The sequence below is a fragment of the Equus caballus genome, chromosome 1, assembly GCF_041296265.1.
Source record: "Equus caballus isolate H_3958 breed thoroughbred chromosome 1, TB-T2T, whole genome shotgun sequence".
NCBI lineage: Eukaryota > Metazoa > Chordata > Mammalia > Perissodactyla > Equidae > Equus > Equus caballus.
This window is the reverse complement of record NC_091684.1, coordinates 113,653,144-113,680,139: the sequence shown is the minus strand read 5'-3', so window position 1 is coordinate 113,680,139 and position 26,996 is coordinate 113,653,144. Positions and strand designations below refer to the sequence as shown.

General features: G+C 39.3%; 1 long non-coding RNA gene across 1 annotated transcript in view; it reads left to right on the top strand.

The window, feature by feature from the left end:
• The window catches only part of LOC111775358 (uncharacterized), a 51,291-nt gene that overhangs the window by 2,042 nt on the left and 22,253 nt on the right, over window positions 1-26,996 (top strand). Inside the window, exon 2 of the long non-coding RNA XR_002810992.2 lies at window positions 53-164. This is a non-coding gene — a long non-coding RNA (uncharacterized lncRNA). The remainder of the gene's footprint in view (window positions 1-52; window positions 165-26,996) is intronic.

The window sequence follows — 26,996 nt, the reverse complement described above, 5'->3', positions numbered from 1 at the left end:
ATTCTTGTTAACCTATTCAGAATCAAGCTTAGAAGGTATTTATTTCTTCCAGAGGCAGACCCCCAATTCTGTCAAAAAGGCTGAGCCATGAGGCTTAGCATTCCTCAAGAAGAGATGTCTTTGCAAGTCAGAAAGAGGAAGAGGACATTTCCCCTTTAACTCAGGTAGAATGTGGGAGAGAGGAGGGAGACAGAGGAGAGGTGTGAAGATTAGGCTTGATTGCGAGTGAAAGGAAATCTAAACAGTGGTTGAAACAAGATAGACATGTGTTTCTCTCTTGTGTGGTTGCCTGGAGAAGGGCAATTCAAGGATAGGATGGCAGTCCTCAGTATAAGGGATGCAGGTTCCACCTTTCTTTTTACTCTATCATGATCCCCATTCCAAGGCTGCCTCATGGTCCAAGATAGCTGCTCTAGATCTATCCACCTCCTCTGCATCCCAGCCAGTAAAGACAAAAAGGGATAAAGAAGACCGCAGTCTAACTTTAAGGATACCTTCTCAAATTTAACCACTTACCTATAGCCAGAACTTGGTTATTTGACCACCTAGATGCAAGGGAAGGTGGGAAATTTCATTGTTATACAAGGAAGTCATGCGCAGAGCTAAACTTCTGGTGAAGTAACAGTGGGGGGAAAAAGTAGAGTGAACAGATTTAGCTGTGTGTTAGAAATGGCCAGATATGTTTAGAAGAGTCAAGGGCTAGGGGCCTTGACCACTTCCATGGCATAGTCTGGAAAACCTCACCCCTCTTAGAAGGGCCCTCTGAGTGCTGGAGCCACATGATGGCATCTGGGTTTGATAGCTATACCTGGGACTGCACTAATTCCGTGCTCAGCATGAGGTCTGTTGGGTCTCAGAATTCTCACAACCCTCCATGAGGAGATGTGGATGTCTTGGGTTGGGCTGTGAGCTGTGAGCAAGCAGAAGTCTAGAGTTAGGATACAGACGCAGTGGTGCACAGACCCTTTGAGACTAGAGGCCTGACATATGAATAGGTGAGAGGACATCCTGCCTGACCAGGCACGGGGCCAGACTGGCCAGTCCTCATCAGACTCTGCATGTATCCAGAGTCCCTATGTGATCTGATCGCCCACCTTCCTCCTGCTCTAAAGAGAGCCTCCTCATACAGACACCATCTCAGAGAGGAGCAGGGAGGAGGAGGAAACCCAAGAGAAAGAGTATTTATCTGAGAGAAGCTTAGTTCCCAGAAAGTAATGACTTCAATTGGAATTGGCTCTCACTCTGAACATTGACAAGGTAACTTTTCTTTTCCTAGACCCAGTGGGCTGGGGGTGGGTGTGTGGAGGGAGGAGAGTGTGGGAGGGAAGAAAGAGTCTTGAGAAGGCTTGATGAGTTATGACAAATAAAAAGCCAATTTTTTCATTAAACATCTGAGCATAGTGTGAATGAATTTGCTATCCTGTGTATGTACATAAAACCAACTTGTCATGCCAAATCATTTACTTTTGAGTTTGCCCCCATAAGAGAGCAACATGAACAAAAATTGAGATTAAAATTTCAGTCATGTGTCCCTAAATGACAGGCTTACTTTCTGAGAAATGCGTAGTTAGGCGATTTCATTGTTGTGCAAACCTCATAGAGTGTACTTCCACAAACCTAGATAGTTTAAAGCCTACTACACACCTAGTCTGTGTAGTACGAATCTTATGGGACCACCATTGTATATGAGGTCCATCTTTGAATGAAACGCTGTTATGCAGTGAATGATGGTATTTGATACTTTAGATTTATCACAGAAACATGGAATATAGCTGTCTATCAGCCTGAAGACTTGACCATTTATACAAAAGATCTTATTGGCAAGTATAACTCTTAAAATTGAAACTAGGAGAGAGAAAGTTGAGTGGTCAAGAGAATTAACCTCCCACAAATCAGGTGCTTTCCAGTTATTCAGGCATACCACATTTAAGCAGACACTCCAGACCCTCTTATGAAGTACTGGATAAAAATGTGGGTATGGGACAGTACATTTCAGTTCCACGAACATCCATTTTCATGAACCAGAGTATTCAAATGCACTTTTGATATGGTGATTTCTGAAGTCACCAAAACAACTTGTTTTAGTTCCTTTTCAGTGTTAAACCCAGACTCGCTGACTCCAGACAGAGAGCAATTATCTGGGGATATTGTATCAGTATTGCCTGCAATTTAGATAAAACCAGGGTGCACATGGCATGCACATGAGCCCACACACATGCACACACACGCAACCCATGAAGTTCTATTTTAACGCATGCACACCCCCCAAAATCAGTCGAACAATTTGCTTAAGTTTTTCAACAGAACAAAGTGATAGTCTTCTCTCTTAGAATACTATGGCTAAAAAATAGTTTGTTGACTTAGCAAAAAGTTGGGACCACTTTCCAGAGGACCATTGGAGTTCAATCTGACTAGCTGACACCTCTGTAAAGCTTAAATATTTAAATTGATTGTCACCAAACTACTGATTACCATATTGGGAAATGTAAAGGGAAGACTGCTTTTCTCTGCTTTGTTCCTTTTGATTTAAAAAGTTAAAAGGAAAAAGATATTATCTTTAATTAGATAGGATTTCTATGCATTGCCATTCTTCTATTCTGGCCCCACTAACCCAGCCTGTTGTCTTGCATAGCCTGGTGTTGACACAGAATGGCAGCCTGAACCTTAAACTGTTGTAAACACCTATAAAATGTGGCCTTCCCCACATGGTCAGTGCTGAGGCCTTGACAGCATGACACCTGTCATCTGATAAGCTAGGGTCAGGAGTCACTTGATTTCTTTGCTTTTTCTTTGGATGGCAAAGAGCCAAAAGCTTTTAATGTTTTTAATAAGTAAATTACCCAAACATGCACAGTCCTGTTGCACATATTAACTCACCGGAGGCCCAAGTGAACCCGGGAGGGCCCCTTGAAAGGTCAGGGGCTGTTCATCAGTGTGTTGTAACTGCGAAACCAAGTTTTGGTGAGAATCATTGAGGTATCTGAGATTGATTTTGGAAAGCTGGCATTGCGTGGTAGTAGGGGTATCCTTTTTAGCAAGGAATCAGAGAGCATGGCTTTTAAGTGAATGGTTGGACGTCTTTTCAGTGTTGACAATGTCTGTACTCTAGGAGAAAGAGATATCAGTGGGACTTTGATGAAGCAAGAACATTTTTCTCACAGCAAAATGAATTTTAGTGTTAGAATTAGTATTTCAGTTTATCCTCTCATGCATTTATCAAGTCCATTTAATAACGTCTTGGAGATTGAGGAACTAGATTTTCTCCGAGCCACTATTTGGGATTCAGTGAACGTGAGACCAGGTGGCTAGGCAAAAGGACAATAAATTATAACAAGAGTTCCCCCCATAGTCACCATGTGGAAGATGGCTTATTCAATGAGTCATAAACCCATGAACAGAAATGCCTGGGTAATGGAAAATTTTAATTGATACTGATAAATCTTTATTCTCTTCCAGCTATCTTTTATATAACTGAGGATGGAATGGGGATATAAAACAAATATTTCAATACTTTAGATGAAGTAGTGTTGGTAAGCAACGGATGGGGGACCTCTTGGATGTGAGAGATTTTCCTCTACTCTCCTCCTCTGGTCTCTCCTTGTGTTTGAATTAATGCTCCAGAGCCGGTGGGGAAGCACAGGCCAGGGCATTTTTAGGGCTCTTGGGAATAGCTGTCTATTTACAATCTTAAAATTATGCACGTATGTAGGCCCCTTAAAGCACGTAATCCTATAAGATTTCAGAGCAAGTCTTTCTACTTTTCATAGTATTTCTGTCATTGATCTAATCATACTCTTAATTCTAAACTTGGTGTTGCAGGTAGTCATAATGTCAGAAAGGATTCAGTTCAGTTCATGCAACCCAAAAGCCAGATTCTTCCTCCCAGTCACAGATTCATATGCAATAATTTGTAATTTGTGGATACTTCTAGGTTGACCCTTGCTGAGATTTTTCAAAAAAAAAGAAAAATAGTAATGAGGCAAAAAAATAAATAAATAAAAAAGAAGAAGAAAAACTTCCAGTGTTAACCAATACAAGCAAGCCTGTGCTCTCTCTACAGGAGGGAGGCAAGTTGTTTCAAACAAACTGGATATTTGGCAGTTTTTTTTCATCCACATTATTTGATTCTCTTCTGGGCCAAAAAAATTTGTAACCAAGAATAGGCAAAAACAAAGTTGATTTTTAATCTATCCAGCCCTGAGGGTTGTCTCATCACGCAGAGGAGATGTGAATTTTTATCCTTTGTCTAATCTTTAACATTCTGCCTTAACATCGGGGAGTGGCGATGGCTTAATTTCTAGCACTGATTCCCTCTTGAGACTGTGGTTTCCTTCTTTATTTACAAAATCCTCTCCCATCCCATCCCTAACTCCAACCAATCTAGTTTCTCTGACTTCAAAGCCAATCTCCACTTGACATACACGTGAGCCTGACAATAACTCCTTGAATATACGTTGTAGAAGATGAGTACAGTGTTCATATTATTGTACATCATATTCTGGTTTCTGTACCGCCAAATTATGGTTTGACATAATTCAGAGATTCTTTTCTTTTTTCTTGCTTATTCTTTAGGAGTGTACTTTAAAAAATTTTTCTAGCTCTATTGAGATATTATTGACATATACTATATATAAGTTTAAGGCATACAAGGCGATGATTTGATACATGTATATTCTGAAATTATTATCGTAATAAGGTTAGCTAAAACCTCCATCCTCTCACATAATTACCTTTTTTGTATATGTTGTGATAATGTTTAAGATCTACTCTCTGAAGCACTTTCAAGTATATAATACGGTGTTGTTAATAATAGTCATCATGCTTACTTTAGATCGCCAGAACTTATTCATCTTATAGCTGGAGGTTTGTGCCCCTTGACCAATATTCCCCCATTTCCGCCCCCTCTCCCCAGCCCATGGCAATCACCATTCTACAGAGATTCATTTCCACAAATAATTTAACTAACTAAAGGTTTAGACCCTTAGAAATTGGATATAATCACGAGATGGGGCGACAAACCTGGAATTTGACCTGGGGTTTCCTATTCTATGTGAACTTCCAAAAGTGATCTTGCACAAATCATACTGAAAAGATATCTTTTTAAATCTTTCTTTTCTCAGACTTACTCATCAAATATATTTTCCCCGTAGGAATATCCAGTATCACCTAAGTGGATAATTAATATTCAAAGTGCTAAGACCATGTCCACATGATGAAAAGTGTTTTGGAAAGGAATAAATGAGTGCATTACTAATGAAAGATTTTTTTCCTTTACAAAAAGTCACTGAATTATGCTATCCAGACAGCCCATTGTCCGATAATACATTGATAAATGGAGGAATAGGCAATTACATTAAGAATGTCAGAACATCATTTGCAATTCTCAAAGTCAGTGTTCAGAATCAACAAGCTATGAACTTTCTCTCAAATTTAGGGGTAAGAACCCACGCACTGAGCAGCGGTGATGTGCTCAATTGGAGACATACTCTTTGCTCTCAAGAGCCTTTCATCCAGGGAAGTATTTTTCAAACTAGACTGGCTGAGACCCACAGTAAGAAATATATTTTACACTGCAACACAGATGCAAATGGGTGTGTATAACTGAAACAAAAGTTTCAGATGTAGGATTTACTTTACTACCTGCAATGTACACTGATATTTTCTATTGCGTTCTATTTCACTTTGAAAAATAAATGCTAGTTGCAAACCACAAAGTTCACATCCTGAATAGGAGGCTGGCAACCACAGTTTGCAGAAGAGTGATTTAGTAGTTTCAGTTACGCTACATTTTTGATGAATGTAGCAAATGGATTAAGAAGCTTTCATAAAAATTTGTATTACATAAACTGGGTGAAACAAAGGCTACCCTAAGGATCCAGTGTGTGACATATGATGGGGATTCAATAAAAAAAAATGATGAAATAATTAATAGAACAGAGTAGAAAAGAAGAAGTTATGATGGGTAAGCCACAGCCAACTAGCCAAGCTATTAGAGGAGGGGTGGCCCAATTTGAGCAAAGATTTTAGGCTGATTGTTAAGGAAAATGGTAACTGGTATGCCTATACATGTGGGATATTTTCTGTAAAAAATAGTGAGCTATTGAGGAAAGTTTAAAGCCTTTTGTGACAAATGGATCTGGATTTGAATCCCAGATTCTTCACTTACCAGCTCTGTAGATGTGGACATTCTCCAACTCCTCTGAGCCCTAGTTTTCTGGTCTTTCATGTTGAGGTGGTGATATCTGACAAATCAGGTTATGAGAAGAGTTTCTAATAATGCATAGAATGAACACTGCAGGGCCTAATATGTAGCAAAGTGCTCTAGAAATTAATCAATAAATGTTATTTTGTGTGTCAGATGGTGGTTAAGTTTAGAGGCAGCATTTGTTTTTGCCCAACATCTGGCTTTAACACCTATCATACTAATGGATCTGCCCTTCAAAATGTCTCATCAGGCTCTGTTGCCCAAACTGTTAACTAGCAGGTAATCAGGATGACTCCACCTTTGTAACTGTGGAGGAACCAAGGGATCCCTGTGGAAATGACGATTAAAGTGAAAATGAAGATAAGGGACACTGGACTGGGTGGTACTCGATATGATGAGAAGCTGTTCAACAAAGTCCAGCTCAGCTTAAAACCCTCAGTTATCACTAATACCACTTTAAAAACACATTTTGGATGCCATGTGTTCAGGAAAACAGAAGATAATTGAGACTGCATGAGGTGCCAAGTTCAGGGGTGCAAGCAAGTGTCCAGGGCCAGGTTTGCAAGGGTTCAGAGGGAAATTCAGAGGAAGTAAATTCGAGGCAGTTGGTCCTTTTGGTGCTTGGATCACTGCTTGATCATCAAAATCTCCAAACTGGACACCCTCCCACTGTAGCTTTATTTCTTTCTCCTCTCCTTCTCTTCTTTCCCAATTATCTCCTTTTCTTTATTCATAAAGTTGGAAAATATATAACATCAACTATAAATAAGTATACTTCAGCTATATTTTCATATATGTGTCTAACTGGGTTGTCTCAATGAAAATGAAAGGATTCAAGGTTGTAATCAGAAAGTTCTTAATAAGATGGTTCTGTATTCATATTATATATTTCATATAATGTATACACATTACATTGACACATTAAATTTTAAGTCCCACTGAATAATATTGAGGGCATCAATGCACTGAAGGATTTTATTTTTAAACTTAACTAAGTGAGAAAATGTAATTTAATATAGGGAAATTTACCTAGGCAGGTATAGAAGTGTTTAACAAATTCTTATCAATAGATTTCTGCATGTTTGCAATGATTTACAACTAAAAATATAAAGAATAAAAAAAGTTACATTATAGGTTTTCAAAGGTATTTCTTTCCCATATGAGGAATTTTGAGAAAAAAATAAAATCACCGAAGTATCTATTAGAATGCCCGGAATAGTCAACTGAAATTTCAAATTGTAAACAAGACAAATCCATACAATGAATAGCAGAGGATTGGGTGTCTCTGCTGTAAATTCTTGATAACGATGGTCAAGATCAGTACTTGGCAAATTTTGGTGCACATTTACTCAGAGTGTTTGCTAATAAGATGGATTTTTGGAGCCGCCCTCAGAGATTCTGACTCAGATTTGAGGTGGGATCCAGTTACTGTTTATGAGCACTGCAGGCACTTCTTCTGACTGTTCCCTGAGAAACTGTTCTGGGATAATTCAGATGAATTTTATGTTTTTGTCTTCACGTATTATAGATGTAATCAAAGTGGTACACATCTTTTTAAGAACCAACATTTACTCAATAAGCACAAAGAAGTAGAAATTTGAGGCAACATTCCTATCTGTTTTTCCAATTTTCTTTTCCATCTTTGTGGTACACCTTAAACAAATACCCTAGCGGTCTTTATCGAGCTTTCCGGAGCAACTCCAAATTCCATATGTGCCCACGAATGCATGTCCACACAGACTGTTTGGAGTTTCATTTCGTAAAGCAGATATAGATCGACCCCAATTCTGTAAGTGCTGGGAGTATTACTATAGTAAATAGCATCATGAAGTAATAAAAGCAAATTTGTGATTGTAGCCAACATACATTGTGTTATTAAAAAGAGACTAGCACCTTGGACACACAGTAGAGTCTAGAGTCAGTCATTAAGTAGTGGCAGGACCGTATGCAGTGAGAAAATATTTCTGGCCAATTCCAAGGAGATGTTTGCAAAATGGAGTGTAAGCTGTCTTGTGGTGACTTAGCACGGCAAACACACTCCATTCTACACAAAATTTCCATATTCCTTTATGTACTAAAAGGTCACCTGGACGTAGATCCACCAGCCAGGTGGTCCAATGACCGTGGTCAAACATCCACAGATGACCTCTTCTAACATTTTAGAGAACATGTATAAATATACCACACATATATTTTAAAGAAATATTGAGTTGCATCAAAATGTGGTAGTGTGATCTGCTTCTAAAATTTACATATACCAAAAATACCTTTCCATGTCATCTGTTATAATAATTAAAGTCATTATGTTTAGTATTTCATTTTATGGCAGACTGTATTTTATTTAATCCTCTTTTTTGGCATTTAAGTTACTGTTAAGTTTTCACAACTTTATATTCTCATAAATCAATTGTTGTACTAAGGCATATTTGTTTCTTTTGGATGAGAAATTTGTTGAACATTGAAATTATTTTGAACAGCATATTGAAGGGATATATGCACCCCCTCATTGCAGCGGTATTCACGATAGTCAAGATATAGAAACAACCGAAGTGCCCATCAGTGGATGAATGGATAAAGAAGATGTAGTATATACAAATATATACTATGATGGAATATTATTATATATACACGGAATATTATTCAGCCATGAGAAATAGGGACATCCTGCCATTTGCAACAACATAGATGGACCTTGAGTTAGACCAAGAAAGACAAATACCATATATCACGTCACTTAGATGTGGAATCTAAAAAAGTCAAACTTATAAAAACAGTAAGATGGTGGTTACCAGGGGATGGGGGTTGGGAGGAAAGAACAGACATGAATTAGGGGTACAAACTTGCAACCAGTAGTAAATGAATCCCATGCACAGTATAGTGAATATAGACAGTACTGTTGTATTATAGTCATCAAACTTGCTAAGAGACTAGAACTTAATTATTCCAACCACTAAAAAGAAATGATATTTATGTAATATGATAGAGGTGCTAACTATTGTTACAATGGATATCATAGTAAATATATAAATGTAACAAATTAACATGTTGTAAACCTTGAATTCACACTATGTTATGTCAACTATATTGTAATTAAAAAATATTAAAAAATAAAAATACATGTATTAATAATGAAAAAAATGTTTTGAGCAAGCAAGGGTAATTTTCTAAGTCTATCAGTTTGACCATGTTGCCTGGACAGTTCAGATGATAAGATGCCAGAACACCTGATTATTTCAGTCAATTGGAAGAAACAACTGGTCAATCCAGTTCATGATGTTATCTTTTTGCCCCCTTAAATAGGAAGACACGTCAAATTCTTAGGATAGCTTGTAATCTCATCCTGCCTTATGTGAGACAGAAAGTGCTAACTGACAGAAGACACAGGTCAGCAGTAGGCTTTCATTTCTCAGATGCCACATGAGAAAGAATTTCTTGCATTAATTTTCTTAGTTAAGTAGACAGTTCTTTGTTTATTTCTTAATTAAGTTCAATGAGGGGTTGAACTAATTGGCCCTTCTAATATCCCCAGTGAAGAATTGTTAGATGCAATGTTAGTAAAGACAGCGAGCAATGTAATGTTGTTATAGTAGATGAGCAATAAAAATTTGGTGGAAGGAATTAAAGACAAAATTGTATTGCAGTGTTTTTATGGAAACGATCTTCAGCAAGAACAAACTAATGGAACTGCACATTGGAGCTACTGGTCACTATTAATTCAGCTAAGTTAGCATCTAAACACTCTGAATTTTTCACTCTTCAGACATCTGTGCCACCGTTTTCAAGATATATATATATGATAAAAAGTGGTGAATGGGAATTAGAAAAAGAGAAGTGACTTATAATCCAAGATTGTGAATGAAGTTTTATAGATGTTCAAAAGGACAGCTTTATATAGACCCCATCTGATTAGTTGTGAATCTATACATAGCACAGATCTGTTTTACTCTCATTAAGAAGGAAAAAAAAAGCAGGCACAGGACCAGCTGTTTAATTGGTGGCCATCATTATTTTCACATTAGCACCTGTTGAGTTAGAGGTATTAACAACCAGTTGATTTTGCCTGTGCATCTATTTAGTGAAGTGTTCTTAAACGTGAACATGGAAGGGTAAAGAGTCATATTAATGGACCACGATGTGTAAAACAATCATGCAAAGTGGTCCTCACTAAAGGATTCGAGTAATAAAGGAAGCAAGCTGGGGGGTGCCTAAATGGACCTCAGAACAACTTTGGGCTGAATGCTTTGAGAAGTTCTGATGGAACCAGGCCGCAGTTACTCACCACCTTCTGACTTTCGTAACCAGCGGGGCTGATCCTGAGCATTACTTCTGGATGCAACTTCATGGCCGTATAAGACTAACACAAAGAGAAAGCATTTCACTTAAAAGGGCCTTCCTTTGTTATGCTCTTGCATTTAAAGTGCAAAAACACCCAAGAACTTAGATTGGTTTTTTTGGCTTTGATTGGAGTTTCTTGGGGGTTGTTAGTTATCAAAATTTGTATGTAAGAATTTAGGAAAAGTTCTACTTATCACTTGTGCTTCCACAGCCAACAAGTTTACTATTTGAGACGATTATTTACAATGTTTATAAAACAATAAAAAGGAGAATACCATCAGATATAAGTAACTACTGAATAAAGAACCTGGAAATAATAAAGTTTGTATTTTTTCAAAATCATTTCCCTCAATTTCTGTTCCCTCATTAACCATGCTAATGTGACACTTGAGACCAAAATGCTTTTGGCCATCTCCAACAGAGGTATTAGGAGAGATGCAAGAAAGAAACTTCCTTTTCAGATAGTTACTTTCCCTGCTCCCATTCAGGCACTATCAGAGCTTTTGGTACCACATTAGTCTTAAAGACATAAAATATAGTAGTCATAATAGTCTTTTGATAATCAGAATGATTTTATTTAAGGTGGTATGTAAAATACTTCCAAATAATTATGAAACCTTTCCTTGTTACAGGATGAGAAATTAAACCCTTTTTTCCTGTCCATATTTGGGTATTTGGCTTCATACTACATTTGAGTTTTCACCCTGCTTGAGCTTCTTTGAAGCACCTTAGCGGCATCAGAGAGCTTCACAGCGTGGTGTACCAGAACCACCTGGAGAGCTTGTTGAAACACGGGTTGCTGGATGCACCCCAAGAGTTTCTGATTCAGCAGATTTGGGGGGGGCTGAGAATTTGTCTTTCTGATCAGATCTCAGGTGATACTGAAGCTGCCAGTCCAGGGACCACACTTTGAGAACCACCACTTTCAAAAGATTCAGTTTTGTATTTCCATTAACATGCTTTATTTCATTCAAATTCATGTGCCGCAGCCTCATAGTTTTAAGATTGTTTGTACAGCAGAAAGAAGAAATGACTGCCACTTGTTAAGGTACCCATTTCCTTAGTGAAGTGACAAATTCCTGATCTATATCGCTTCTGATTGGTAAATTTTATCAATATCCAGCCATTCCCTTGAAAGCCTCGCTTGGGGAAATGTTATATGTAATGATAAGGCAGCATCAAACAGCAGGGGAAGGTTCTGTTTAAGATATTATGAGACAGGTACATAACAAGTACTTAATGATTTGCTGAACAAATACACAAATAAATCAGTTACATACTTTCAAATTCATATACTTAGCTACTTACCACTACCTCTATCATTTTCATCACTATCTCCATTTTGAGAAGAAAATCAGGAGGAAAACCATTTTCTTCATATTCTCCTCTCCCTTAGCCATCATGTTATGTTTTACTTTAAGATCTCTATGGGTCTTTTTATCCTCAAGAAGCTTATGAGGCAAGAAAGAATAGAAATCCCTCTCCCCATTGTATAGAGGAAGGAAGGAGGCTCAGAGAAGAGGGTTTCCTGAGGGCACTGAACTAATAAATGACAGAGTGGGACCTGACCAAGGCCTTGCTGTCCCAGGGTTAGTGTGGTCTTCAGTGAATGGGGCCTTCACCCCCACTGGGTGCCAAGGCAAAGAAAGGGTTACGTGCAAGGAGCAGCTGTGCTCGGAACTAACCTGATGGGTAATGAGAAGGAATCAGCTGTTAGGTCCGGGAGAACTCCCCAAGGACCCAGCTCGCTGTTGGAGCTGCAATAAAGAACTTTGAACACCTGTGGAGCCTCACCTCACCCAGGGAACCAGCACACCTGTCGGCCACTGTCTTTCCATAGTCAGATCCTAGCAGAAAACCAGAGCAGAGGACAGGTAGAGACTGCCCGACACCACCTGGCTGTCTGTCCCTTGTTTTCCTTCTCTCTCCTTGTGTTACTGCCTTTCTTGCCTGGAATTTAGTGGTCCCCACCTCTGCCTCTCTGCGTCTTAAAGCTGAGCCTGCTAACGTAAAGCCTGGACCACTTGATACGCAAAGAAAGCTTGGAAACAGTCTGGCCTGCCTCATCAGAACTCACGTGTCATTTAACCTCGTCCTACTGATGCTGGGCCTGGCACACAGAGGGCGACCTAATAATGTTTTTTGAATGAATGAATATCATCCAGAAGACAAAACCAGGTCACTGGTTGACATCTGATATTCAAAAAATATTTTGCATGCCTACCCTTTCATGGGTACTATACTGCGTATTGGGGATGCGTTGGTGAAGGGAACCGATCCATTACCCACCCTTAAAGGATTTCGGTAGGGAATGCAGACAATTAAACAAGTGCTTGCCATGCATGTGATGGTATGAGAAATAACAGATGAAATGCTCTTACCACCTCTAGACTGTCTTGTACAGAATCACAGGACATCCCAGAGTCCTCATGTGCAGCTCATATTGCAATCTGGATTTTTCTCTTTAAGACTCAGTGTTAGCCAAGAATTCACTGCCTGTTCCTGCTTTCTGCTTTATCTAGCTCTCTCCCTGGTCTTATTTAGCCCTGGGTGGAGGACTTGCCTGCCTCCTGGCATAATTTCCATCCTATGTAGTGACACCAGCATCAGTGGGTGGCTATAGCAGCTGTCCAGACCTATCTATAAATTAAAGCTATAACCCTAAACTTGGAAAGCCAAGGATGCAGTACCAGGCTTTCCTTTCAGACACCTACCAGCTATCCTGCTGAAGAAGTCTGGATTTTCAGCCTTCCTTCCATCTTCCAGAACAGGAGGTGTGAGGGAGACTGCGTGATCTAGGGCCCAATTAAAATTGTCCCTCCACGGAGGTGAGAATTTCAAAAGCCAATACAAGATATTGAAGGCAGAAGCACTGCATGATCTGAATGTTGAAATAATTGTTCTTTTCCTCAATTGAAAAATCTAAAAAGAGCAGTGTTGAAGAACATGCTAATTAATCTAGCTGTGTTTGGCAAAGGGAAGATAGGATAGAGCATTTTCTTGTCCCTAAGTAAAATCCCAGTTTTTGGAAATGCCTGAATACCAGAAATGTCTGGGGGCACTTTTTGGCATTACTAAGAAGTTTGGCCCTTACTTCAAGGTTAATTTACTTGGGATGAAACCATAGCTATTCAACTTTCTGTCACTCTCTCCAGAAAACCCCTCAGCCTGGAATCCTCCTGGCAGAGCTCATGTACGTTTTTATCTCCCTGTAGTCAATTCTGAAATTCCAGTGGTCATGTTCAGACATAACTTACCAGAAGTTATTTCATTCAAAAGCATCTTAATTTTCAATGACATTTTGAATCTCCGAATCTGGGCTCTGAAGTCTCCTCTATTTTGACATGTTCATTCTCGTTGAGTAAATTTAGTATTCAGGAAACCCATTCGAAATTTAAAAACTGTTTTTCCATTGGGTTCCTCTGCCTCAGCGAGGAGGGCTCCTTCTTTCATTACACTTTCTGGTATACAGATTTATAATTTCTGTGTTTAGTGTGTAAACTACAATGGGAAATGTGTCTTCTGCTGAGCCTGAGTTGGAAATGAAAATTCTGAGAACTTTGGGAACCTTGGCAAAGATCCAACCAAGGTGCATACGAAACGTAGCTGAGAGGATGGCAAAGATTCCCTGGGTTGGCAGGGGAGGTGATTCGTATGGTGGAAGAGCCCCATTTGGGGAGCAGACGGACCTGTGTTCAGACCCAGGCTCTGCCACTTCTTCATTGTGTGATTAACCTCCGCACTGAAAAGGGGAGATTCTATGGTCTTCCTGCTTGTTGTGTGAAGATTAGAGTCAGTGAAGGATTTAGCACAATGCCTGGCCCATCGTAAATGGTGGATACATGGAAGTGGTTATTGTTACTGCTATCTGTTGGCAAACTCATCTAGGATACATTTGACCTGATTCACCTGGGGTTATTGTAATTTCTCTGTTGAGAAACAAAGTGCCCCATATAGACCCATCCTTTAAGTAAGCACTTGCACAGTGCTGACCCGTTTGTAGTACTGGGTCACTGGGTGAAATGTACTTTCCACTTAGAAAGTCAAGTGCTGCTTAGAATTCTAAGTAGTGGACGGGGAAAGAACTAACTGGAAAGTAAGATCTCACAGGTAAAAAATTGTTTAGCGAAATAAAGGCTAGATCTAAAAATCAAGGATGTATTCTTTTGTTCAGTAAATATTTAATTACTTAACCTATGCTGGACCCTGTGGGGGATATATAGATAGTGGGTTTAAAAGCTACAGTCACTACTAATACTTTTTTTTTCCTTTTCTGTAACTGAATTTACTTAACTTAGGAACCCCCATTTCTTCTCAGTAGCTAGAGGGTGGGCGTGCTGGTTAATTTTTGAAACCAATTTAATGTCCTAAAGCTCACTTAGTCACTTCTGTTTGATCGAGTCACTTCTAATTAGGTTCATCTCTGTGTAGGGGAGTCCTCGGGGCACATCACAGTCCTGGGAAGGAACTCCGGTTCTCGCAGGCACCACTGAAGTCTTGTTCCACTTGATCTTTGAGTGAAGGCCTCTGCCCTCATTGCACATGTTATCGAGGTGTCTCTGGTTGAGGTAAAGAACTCTCTTCCAGCACTGCTAACGCATAGTTGGACCCTATTCTCACTGGCACTGAGCTCTGGCTGTGAGTCTACTCAGTATCCAACTTGGAAGGTCAAATCATCATTTTGAGTCTGCTATGTAGGAGATATTTGACGCTACTGATAAAAGTGGCAAGGGACACTAATGGATTTGAGATGTCTGTTAGATATTTAGGTGAAAATGTCTGACAGCCTTCTGAAATGTGGGCCTGAAGCTCCAGAGAAAAGCTAGAGGTGAGAGCTGAACATTTGGGAAAGTAATCTATTCAGTGGTAGTACCTGAAGCCACAATACCAGGAGAGGTCACCAGTGGAATATCAGAGGGTAGGTGGTTGGGGTGACAGTCTGCTGGGCTCCACAGTGGAGGGTCTTGTCTCCCATTTGTAGGTTCAGCCCTCCCCTGAGTCTGGAATTCTATCCCCTGTCAGGAGGAAAGGGAGTGATTTCCATGCTGGTGACTTTTTGCATCCTCTTGTTCTTGGTGAAGTGGTATACTGTGGTTCCAGTAACTCATTCCCATTCTTATCTACTCGTATTGGATGTTCTTCCCCATAGGGAGTGGAGCGTGAATGGGAAAGTGCTCAGCAGTGCCCTGGGAACTTGAGCGATCATGGTGACTGAGCAGCATGGTGTCTATGGTGCCTGGGAGCAAATACTAGTCCAGTATCTAATGAGGCTTTTGAATCAATCATAGGCAAAACAGTTCAAGCTCAATACACAAGTCCATACAAGATAAGATGATAGAGGAAGAGCAAGATGCAAATGCAGGAGAGCCCAGAACCATGGAGCCTGATGTGTAGTTGAGACGTTGATGCAGGCAGGAGAGGCTGAAGGAGGAGTAAAGTGATCTCTGTGGAGGTGGTCCTTTATGTTTCCTATGTCTGATTGCCTGGAGTCAGCTGACACAGACATTCTTGCTTAAATCCTGGCCTAATTCTTAATCCAAGTCTAATTCTTTGACTCCTCCACATCGGAGTTTCCTTTAGGGATTAGAATCATGAAGCTCCGGTCTCTGTTATGATTTTCTCTCCCTTAATTTTCAGATCTTCCTGGCAATTACTACCTGCTAGTTTAGGCCTTGACCTTGGTCTGTTCTACCTCACACCCACCCCCACTGACCCCTGCTTGGTTTCATCTGTTGGATTCCCGTTGTCAATACCTTGCCTAGATCCAAGCTCTGTTTCTGGGATTTCTTTGCAATGACTTTGCTGGCACTGTGGGTATAGCTCAACTTCTGGTGCTCATTTTGTGAATTTACATTCAATCTTCTGCTCAGCATTTGGAGATTCTGTCAGTGCAGGGCACCGATCTTTGCTGGGAAATTCTGTGTGTGCCCATTAGCTCTCAAACAGCTCTCACTGTAGGCCTGTAATTCTCATTTTACAGGCCACAAAGGAAAGCTCAGAGAGATTCAGACACTTGCCCAAAGTCACACAACTAGAAAGTGGCAGGCACTAAGATTAACTGTCAGATTGGTTTGGTTACAAAGCGCCTTCTTTTTCCATGACTACAGATGGCTCCCAAGGAGGTGTGAGGAAGTTAGAAAGGTGAATAAGACTGTGTTTAGGAACAGCAGGCCAGGAGTTTCAAATCTTTACAGTGGCACAGTTTGTGAGCAATTGACCTTTGAAGAGTGGGCTTGATAATGAATGAAGAGAAGAGAAAGGTCCTAAGTATCAAGGAAGTTGAGGGATATTCCATTCAAGCTTTCAGAGGAGCTGTCAGTAGGAAGCTTATCATAATGAGCTAATTATTCTTTTCTGGATTTAAAATCAAGATGAAATATAATGTTTCCCCTGGAAATGGGTGCTATGAAAGAATGATGATTGCTGAATTCGTCTGGCTTCTAGACACAGTTCTACTATTTCCAGGATGTTGAGACACACGTGCTGTGTATGTTTGCAGCAAATTTACCCACATTATTGGACCAGTCATCTTGACCACAACCTCCAGGAAGTATGAACTTCACATCTGTGAGAAAGCACAAATGTCGCCTCCCTGGTTAGCTATGAATAGAAGTGGCTCCACTTTGCTAGATGTTCCTGACGTAACACATCTTTTTCCAAACTACGGCTTTTTTTTTTCCCCTAAGTATATGCAGAATAGCTAACATTCTTCCTTTCCTTTTAGAAGGCGGATTAGTACCACCTGTCTCAGCTAACATTCATGGGATTCAGCAGGAAAAACAGTATTAGGAAGGGAAAGCTCCTTTGAATGTAGTATTTTAGGATTATTTCTTTGGTTGCTAAACAGCTACCTTTGTATTCAAAGGTGATGAGACATTTTCTGGCTGAGAGACAGACATTGCCGAAAGGTGTCAAGTTAAAAGTGGGTTGATGAAAAGATTTCAGGCAAAGCCTTTGGAGGAGGGTGAGCGATTGATTGCAGGCATTGCTTACATTTTCTTCTTACTGTTACAGTTGAGGGAAGGATTGTGGGCATCACCTTCCTGCCCCATCCCACCCTTTCTTCTATGGAAGGTATTAACCTGGGCACTCATTCCAACTGGATCTTTGCCATCCGGCCCAGGCTGCTCAATGGCTCTCTCTGTATAGGGAAAAGGAGAAGTTACAGAGTGGAAGTTCAAAGGGCTGTCTCCGAGCTAGGAGGCCTGAAACCTGCTCTTGGATTTGGCATTCAACAAGGATGGCATCGTGGGCTAGGTGGTCCACCTTTTGCTGTCCACATTTTCCCCTTTTCTAAATGCAGATAATGGAATTCTCTTGCAGAAGCATTGGGAAGATTGATGAGTTAATGTTTTGTGAAGTGCTTTGAGATTCTCAGATGAAAGGTGCTACATAATAATTATAATAACACTTTGTTCTTACATAGTGCCTTTCTTCCAGGGAGCTCAAACTGCTTTACAAAAATTATTTCATTAATCCTTTCAGCATCCCTCTATGGCAGGTAGCAATTATTATCCCCTTTTCTCATATCAGGAATCTGTGGCACAGAGAAATCAAGTGACCTGGCCAATGTCACGCAGGAGGTTATTAGTAAAGTCATCAGCTGAATTCAGTTCTCATTTGTTCATTCATTCATTTACTCATTCGCCAAATATTTACCCACAATTATATGCCAGATACTTGAGCTATTTGATAGGGGAGCAGGTGATGCAAAGTTAAATAAAACACATTTTTCTATGGAAGGGATTGGGTTAGTCCTCTTGGACAAGTAAATAAATAGTTATAATAAAATATAGTAATCATATCACACGATGCAGTCATAGAAACAAACATACATTCAGAGTAGGCACAACAAAAGAAACAAGTGACATTGACTTTACCGAAGAGATGTGCCATGAGCAAGCTTTGAGAGATGAGTTCACCAGTGGAGAAAAAGAAGTTGAAGAAACATGTCTCAGATAAGAGGATGAAAGAACAAGATAAACCTGGCGAGTGAGACCCACTTGGCACGACGGGAGCAAAGGTTATTTTGGACAGAAGAGTGGGTTAAGAAATGTAAACTTCATGCACAAGGCAACTGAGAAGCTTTGGAGGTTGTTCAAATAGAAAGAACCAGGTCAGCTTTATATTTAGAAAATTAGCTCTGATGGTTGAGTATTCGTAGGTTTGCATGTAAAGGAGACCTGAGTCCGGAGACCAGGAAAACAGTTCCCTGACTCCAAACCCAGACTAGTTACTAGGCCATCCTCAATGGTTTTATAAGCTAGCACTCCAAAGTTGTTTTGAAATTCTGCACATGGTACTTCAAGAAAATAGCTATAACAACGCTATTTCATGGCTAGGATGTTTTCTCATTTCAAAAAGCATACAAATGTCTTTAAAAAAAACAAATCTTCTAGAATGCTGCTTTTCAATGATGGTACAGTGAGTGATTGTCACTCTTCAGCTCTGAAATCCATCAGGCAAAATGGTTAGTCTACATCAATTACTTATTATAATAGAAAGAAAGCCTTTGTTATACTATTTGTTAAGTATCTCTCCAAATTAGATACAAGAGAATGCTCTTCAATGCAAAAGAGAGTTCATTTTTATTTCACATGATAAAGTATTCTGTGATTAGACATATTTATTTTTACTTTTACCCATCATTATAACTATATAGTCAATTTTAAGAATGGTTTCCTGATCACTTCTATTTTTTTTTCTTGTCAAAAAATCTTTTAAGTGTCTGACAGTGAAAACAGTAAAACAATTTTGCCTTCATTCTTCCTTAGAGGATCTCAAAATGTTTTTTCAAGTATGGATGGGTGCAGACCCCCAGGCTACCTGTGAGATGGAAGAAGAAGGCGCACTTGATACTCAGAATTACAGCTGCTCTGAACAAGACCCTTTATCATCACTACTCATGGAGAGTAGTGAGCTGGCTAAAGTCATAAATTCAAAGTATTCTACAAAATTAAAGTCTTGACACATGGCTGACTAAAGTATTCTGCACCTTGTGGACATGCAATAAAAGCTTCTTGACTAGCTGACACTTAACTCATTTAGAATTAATATATATATATTTTTAGCAACTCTTGCTTTATAATGAAGACATCATATTTTTCCTTGAGTTTAATGAGTGTATCAGTTAGGATAGACAAAGTTATGCTGCAGTAATAAACATCCCTAAGTATCAGTGACTTTAACAGCAAGGGTTTAATTATGGCTCATGCAAAATTCATTGCAGATCTGAGTGACTCTCCAGAGTGCCATCCTCCAGGTGATAGCTCTGAATTTCACCTTCCTATCAACATGCACTTCAGTGATTGCCAGATGAGGTCAAGAGAGAGTTCAAGCGGTGGCAATTAAAAGCTTCCACTTAGAGCTTCCACTCTCTACTTCCATTCGCTTTTCATTGGCCAAAGCAAGTCATGTGGTCATGCCTAACTTCAAGGGGACAGGGAATTATAATTCTTCCATGTGCCCAGAAGAGGGGAATTAAATATCAGTGAACAGAATAGTATTTGTCACAGGCTTTTCTGATGATCTTTGAAAGTTAATATTTTGTTCTTTGAAAAAATCACGTATTTCCACTTAATGAATTTGTATCTTAATATTTGAAAACCAAGTAACTTACTATTTATGACATTCCTGGAAGATGTACTGGCATTAATGATTCCATCGTTCACATATAGTGTATAATATAAACCTGTTTATTAGTTAATATCTTTCACCAGATGGTGAAATTTTTAAGGGTAAGCTCCAGGTCTGATTTTTTCTGTATTCCCACCACCTAGAAGATTAGCTGGCACAGAGCAGATACTAAATGTCTTCCGTTACGTTGTGACACGAACAATTTGTACTTCATATGTACCTGGAAGAAGGCATAGACAGGTAAGCTAAATTTATTTTTCTCTAAGGAAAAAAATTCCTATTTTATCATGGTGGAAAGTATTCAAAATATGTCTATATTTGAACTTCTGATGCGTATACTAATTATAAATTAAGAAAAGCTAAAGTACCCAAGAATACTAAATGGCTTGTTGAAAACACTTTTCTAGCTTTGGAAAGAACTGCCATTGGGGTGGGGTGAAGTTCATTTGTGCTTGATGCAGTGAGGAGGTGACATGGAAATCCTCCTTTGTAAATGAACTCAGGTAACAAACTAAAGGAAACCTTACACTTCATGTGGAGAAGCTTATTCTAATTCACTGTAATTTAGGAATCATTAATGAAATTGTCTTCTAGTGTGTGCTTTTCATGTCTGTTAAATTCCCATTTAGGTATCTCAAGTCCATGAAAGAGCTAAACTATAATAAAATTCTTAAGATTTAGCCCACTTGTTTTCTCCTTGAATTTTATTCCCATATGTCTAGTAATTCCTTCTAGCATACTTAAAATAATTCTTCTTCCTCATTGGCAAGGGTGTCCTTTGAAGGTTTTCAGTGTATCCACCCCTATGAACTGCGATCCTTATTTGGTGTTTATAGTCTTCCCTCATGTGCCCATTGCCCCATTTCCATCACCTTCCATCAGCCAGTAATATAGCTGAATCGTTATGATCCAGAGGCAGTAAACCTTGCAGTTATGTGATGTGGGTTACGTTCTTTGTGTGAAACACGAATAGGATTGTTTTTTTCTACTGTTTTAGGAAACTCAGCATCTTTGATTCATTGGATCCACTTACATCTGCCTTTTTACATGTTTGCTACTGATGTCTTGCTGTTATAAGGAGCCACTGCTGTGGGTTCTATGCTAGGTCAATGGGTTCCCTTTTGGTATATCTGGGGCACTAGGGAATTTTCCTTCTTTTCTTCTGGCCCTACATCCTGAAAGCAGGTAAGGGTTCATGGAAGAAATTAGAAGACGAGTGGAAGATGACTTTTACTGAGTAGGCACCATACACAGATGGGTGAAGTCAATATGGTTATGAAGGTCTCCCTTTCGGGCTCCACGTATGTGACATGAGAGTATGCCATTTCGTGTAGTTCAATTGAAGGCAGCCCCATGAGGAATTCTAAGAGATGGGGGAAAGGTCAGAAGTTCTAAAATGCAAACCATTGTTTCAGGGTGTTTGCTTATTTAAAATTTCTTGTCAAAATGACTGGATAACTAAGAGTGACCAAGTTTATTGGCATGAGAGTAGAAAGAGAAGTGGAAAAGGAAGAAAGGGTGATTTCAAGAAGTTAGAGGTAGTCACGGGACTCCTTCCTGAAGACTAAAAGATTGTCAGATGCTGCCTCAAGGGCATCGTATTTTAGTAACAGCTTCACAGTGTCGTTTTTGGAGTAGTCTCAACTGTTGTATGGGTGAGGAATAGGAAAATATGAAGAAATAGAGGCTACAAATTTAGGGCTTCTAAATTATTTTGCCTTTTTTTTTTTAAAAAAAGATTCATTTATTTGTTTTTCCAGATTAGTATATATTTGAAAAGAGGTTTTTGGGTGGAGACTTCTGGAGCTTGTTTAGTGAACATACATATATTTTAGGTTGTGTTATGTTATGTTTTATCATTCTGCACGTATCTTATGTTCTGCTTTTATGTTGCTCCATGGTATTTCATATATTCTGCATGTTGATATTGTTCATGCACTAGTATTTTTTAATAGCTATCTGTGTCATATTTAGTTAAGCTACTACATTTGAGTTGGCTTGTATCTAGATTTTAGAGTTGATGATCTTCCTGATTTTAAAGACTGTATAAATTTACATAATATAATGTAAAGTGTTTACATTGGTGTCTAAATTAGATACTGGCTAAAGGTTGCCCTCTTTTTCTTCTTCTTTAATTCCCAATTGGATGCAACCCCCAAACTCTGAGATGTCTGACTCCCAGTGCTCATCTCCAAAACTATCAATCCCAAGAAGGTGATTTTCATGTAATAATTTTCTGCTCATAGTTTTAACCTCTTTTGGTGCGTTTCTATTATTTCTTTGTCCTTACTGGTGGTTACACCAGCTCCCAGTTTAATATCATTTGCACATTTCATTAATATGTGGCTTACTCCCTCTTCGAGATCCTTAATAAAGATGTTAAATTAGATTGTATCTGACATTGACCCCTGGGGCACTGCAAAGCTTTAACGATATTCCGTTTTCCTGTCTGCAGTCTACAGAGTTCTTGCAGAATGCACGAGGCACAGTTTCAACCTGGGATAAATCTTCAATTTTAATTCTAAAGCAGAAGTCAAGTCATGTGGTTTGGGATAACTTGACATTGCCAGAACATACTTGTAGTTGCTAGGAAGTCATATTTTAGCAATTAAGTACAGGTTTGCCAGAATTATATGTCAGATTGCCAATCTGCTGACAATTACAAGAGATAGTCTCTCTATCCTGCTTAATGCATTTCAGTCAAACTGAGAAGGATCTTGTTTTTTAAAATGAAACTCGGCTTTTTTATTTCAAGGCTAGCAATCACCTTTCACCAGCTTTTAAACAGCATGCCTCTTCTGTATTTCAAAGCAGATTTATTAAAGAAATGGTTGTACCAATACACCAACATAGACAGGCTTCGGGGAAACGTACCAGGTGCCCCACTGAGAATCCGGATGTGAAATCAACTTTCAAATTTCAAGAATTTACAACAAGTTCTCCTTCCAAATTGGAAACATTTATTTTTTTTCAATAGAGAAGGTATAATACCATATGATATTCTTGGCACAAAATTTAACTCTCTCATCATATTTGGTTTAAGCAGAGAAATCTATATATTTATATCTGATGCAAAATTTCTTCAAATATATTGTAGAATAATATCTTAAATTTGGCCTCATTACCAAACAAACCAAAATACAAAATGATTGACTATGGTTAAATGGAATATATTTTTTAATGGTATCATCACAAAGCCTTCTAAATCATTCCAAATGATCAAATATTTTAAAAGGCCCGTGTTAGATATTCTCATCAACTTTTCTCATTATACCTTAAAGTAAACTTCCTTAGCTTTGCAAAGATTTTTGATCTCCTCTTGGACATACACATTGTATTATTCGGCTGGCGCTGCCATAACAAAATGTCATAGATTGAGTGGCTTGAACAACAGAAATTCACTTCTCACAGTTCTGGAGGCTGAGAAGTGTAAGATCAAGGTGCCAGACAATTTGGTTCCTTGGGGAGGACTCTCTTCCTTGCTGGCACACAGCTGACTTCTCATTGTGTCCTCATACAGAAAAGAGAGAGAGCAAGCCCTCTGGTGTCTCTTCTTGTTCAGGCACTAAGCCCATCACGGGGACCTCACCCTCATGACTCATCTAAACGTAATTATTTCCCAAAGGCCCCATCTTCAAATACCAGCACATGGGGGTTAGTACTTTGACAGATGAATTTGGGGGTGAGGGACACAATCAGTCTATAGCATGTATTAAGACAATTCTTTAGATTCAAACAGAAAGAGAATGATTGGAAGGACAAATATAACCAGAACTTGAAACTGGCCTTGTAAATACATTTTGTTTTTATCCGTAAGCACAACTGAAAGTACATGTCAACATTGGTCACAGAAGGCCACAGCGCCCTGTGAGGTAATGGAGGGAAGTAGAGCATTCTACTTCTGTGGGGTTTACACTTCCAAAGGGTTTTTTAAATGAGTGATGATTCATCATATCTTGGAAAGGACAGTCTTCACTCAATTAGCTCATTGCATTTGGGAACCTGAATTCTAGAACACGCAGAGAAATTCTCAGTGTCAACTGCTACTCCTGCTTTGCTCTATTCCCACCCCATAAGGAATCACTACTTCATCTACTTTAAGAAGTGGACAATGATGTGGGCAGTTCAGCCAACAAAACAAGAGTAATTGATTTGTGTAATGGAATATTTAAATCAATGCTGTTTGATCGGTTGGATTTTGGTGGTAGAATTTAGATCATTCCCTCAACTCCTGGCTTCTATTTGGGGTGCATAATTGGATAGAAGAGCATTATCTTACACTCTCCTGACCTCAAGGATCTAAGAGTTTAGCTGGCAAGATAAGAGTTGTGTATAATAGGAATTAGAACCATATGAGATGATGTATAGTTTGGTGCTAAATTATGCAAAACTGAGAAGGGCTCAATCAGTTTGACAGGAGTTAATGTTACCCAAGGCCTTGCCCTTGGCCCTTAGCTCCTCTTACATACTCTGCTGACTTCCAAATCTGTATATTTGCCTAGAGTCCTTTCCCTCAACCTCTACATTCTTTTATCCAACTGCCTACTGAACAATGCTACCTGAAAACCCGAGATGACAAGAGGGCCCAAAGCTGATGGTAGATCTTTCTCTAACTCTGTGCTATGAGATAGGGCTTGACACATTTTTTGGGGGTAATTTGGCCTTGGTGTAAGCAAACTAGTCTGTTATGGATTGAATGTTTGTATCCCCCTCGAATTCATATGTTGAAACTCTAGTCCCCACAGTAATGGTATTTGGAGATGGGGCCTTTGGGAGGTGATTAGGGTTAGATTAGGTCATGAGGATGGTGCCTTTATGATGAGATTAATGACTTTATAAAAAGAGAAAGAGACAGGACGTCTCTCTCTCTGACATGTCAGGAAACCACAAGAAGTTGGCCTTCTGCAAGCCAAGAAGAACCGTGACAGAACCCCACCATGAGGGCACCCTGGTTTTGGACTTCCAGCCTCTAGAATTGTGAGAAATAAATGTTTGTTGTTTAAGCCACCCAGTCTATAATATCTTGTTATAGGAGCCAAAACTGACTAAGACACAGTCAGTCTGCAGACGTGGCTGTAAGTGCTCCAGCTTCTGTCTGCTGCAGAATCATTAGTCAATTAATTCGCAAGCACTTTGATTAAGTTCACAATACGAGGTAGAAATTGCTGGTTATTTTTGAACCACTGTAGAGGTTATGGTACTCTACTGTTCTTTTCACTAATTCCACTTTGCAAAAATGAAACGCTCCTGTTTTGACATCCTTACTCTTCCTTCCTTGTAAGCAGATGTGCCAGGCCCAAATGATTCCCTCTGGTTCATAGAGGTAGACAAATTCTTTATACACCAAATCTTGGGTAAAGAATGCCCAGAGCTGGTCTCTTATCCAGTATTTGGAAAGAGTTAAAGAAAAAGCAATAGGGTGAGGCATTCCTCTACTTTAGTATAAACCACGACGGGCTTTCTTCCTTCAAGTGGTGTTTGCCTACTTGTCAGAACTAAGTAGAATATTATAAACCGTATTTTCCTCAGATCTCATGTTTATACTACTTCAGTGCTAGAAAACCTACTTATAATTATTATTTAGTGTATAATAAAGGAGTTATTCTATGTGGGGCTTAAGATGTGGTTGTAATATTCTATTTAATCTGCTTTCTAGAATAGACAGTGTTGCTGATATTTAAATGCCATTCTGGTCCTTGAGCTGAAATGCTTCTAAAATTATGAAAAAAATAAACTATCCAGTAAATTACTTAGATAAACAGTAGGCACACATTAAAGGGAAATCCATTATTATTATTTCTTTTGCCCCAAGGAAGACCAGCCCTGAGCTAACATCCACCACCAATCTTCCTCTTTTTTGCTGAGGAAGAGTGGCCCTGAGCTAACATCTGTGCCCATCTTCCTCTATTTTGTATGTTGGGTGCTGCCACAGCGTGGCTTGATAAGCAGTGCATAGGTCCGCACCCGGGATGCGAACTGGCAAACCAGGCTGCCGAAGCTGAGCATTCAAACTTAACTGCTGCTCCACGAGGCAGGCCCTGGGAAACCCATTATTAAAAATAACTTTTTTCTATTAGATTTTTTTTGGTTCACAAACTACCTAAGTTACATCTCACTTGGGGTTAAAATAAAATATCACCAAAAAAATAAGGAGAAACATGGCCTTGATTTTGAATGTGTGCAGTAGTGGACAGAGACTTATGATGGGAATGGAAAGAATGGAATCCTATACACATGGACACACACCATGGGGGCAAGTGCATCCACCACCCACTCAGTACAGCCCTTCTTTGGCAAGGAACTCAATCTTAGGATCTTAGTTTCTACGTTTGTTCAGTGAGGTTTATCACACTTACTTTGTCTGCCTCATAGGGTGTCTGTTTGTCTGTGTTAATCATAAAAAATACAAGTCAGGTTGTGTCACTCTCTTTGCATTGAAGCTTTCCTTGCATCTCTTTATGGCTTTCCATAAATCTTTGAACAAAAAGCATATCCTCAAGGTGACTTTAGGGCTTTACATAATCTGGCCCCGATTCTCTTGCCAGTTCTGTCTCTAACAACTCCCCTTGATTACTACTTTCTTCTAGCCCCACTGGCTTTCTTTTAGAACCTTGACTTCACCTTCACATCCCTTTCTAAGTGAGGACACCTAACATCCTGAACTAGATCCATGCCCGGTCCCCACATCCCTGACTAGGTCCGGCCCCCTGACATTCAGAGCTAGGTCGGGGGCCCTCGTGACATTTCACACTAGATCTGATTCCTTCATGTGCAGAGCTAGGTCCCCCTGACATCCTGTGCTAGGTTGGGGGCCCCCCTG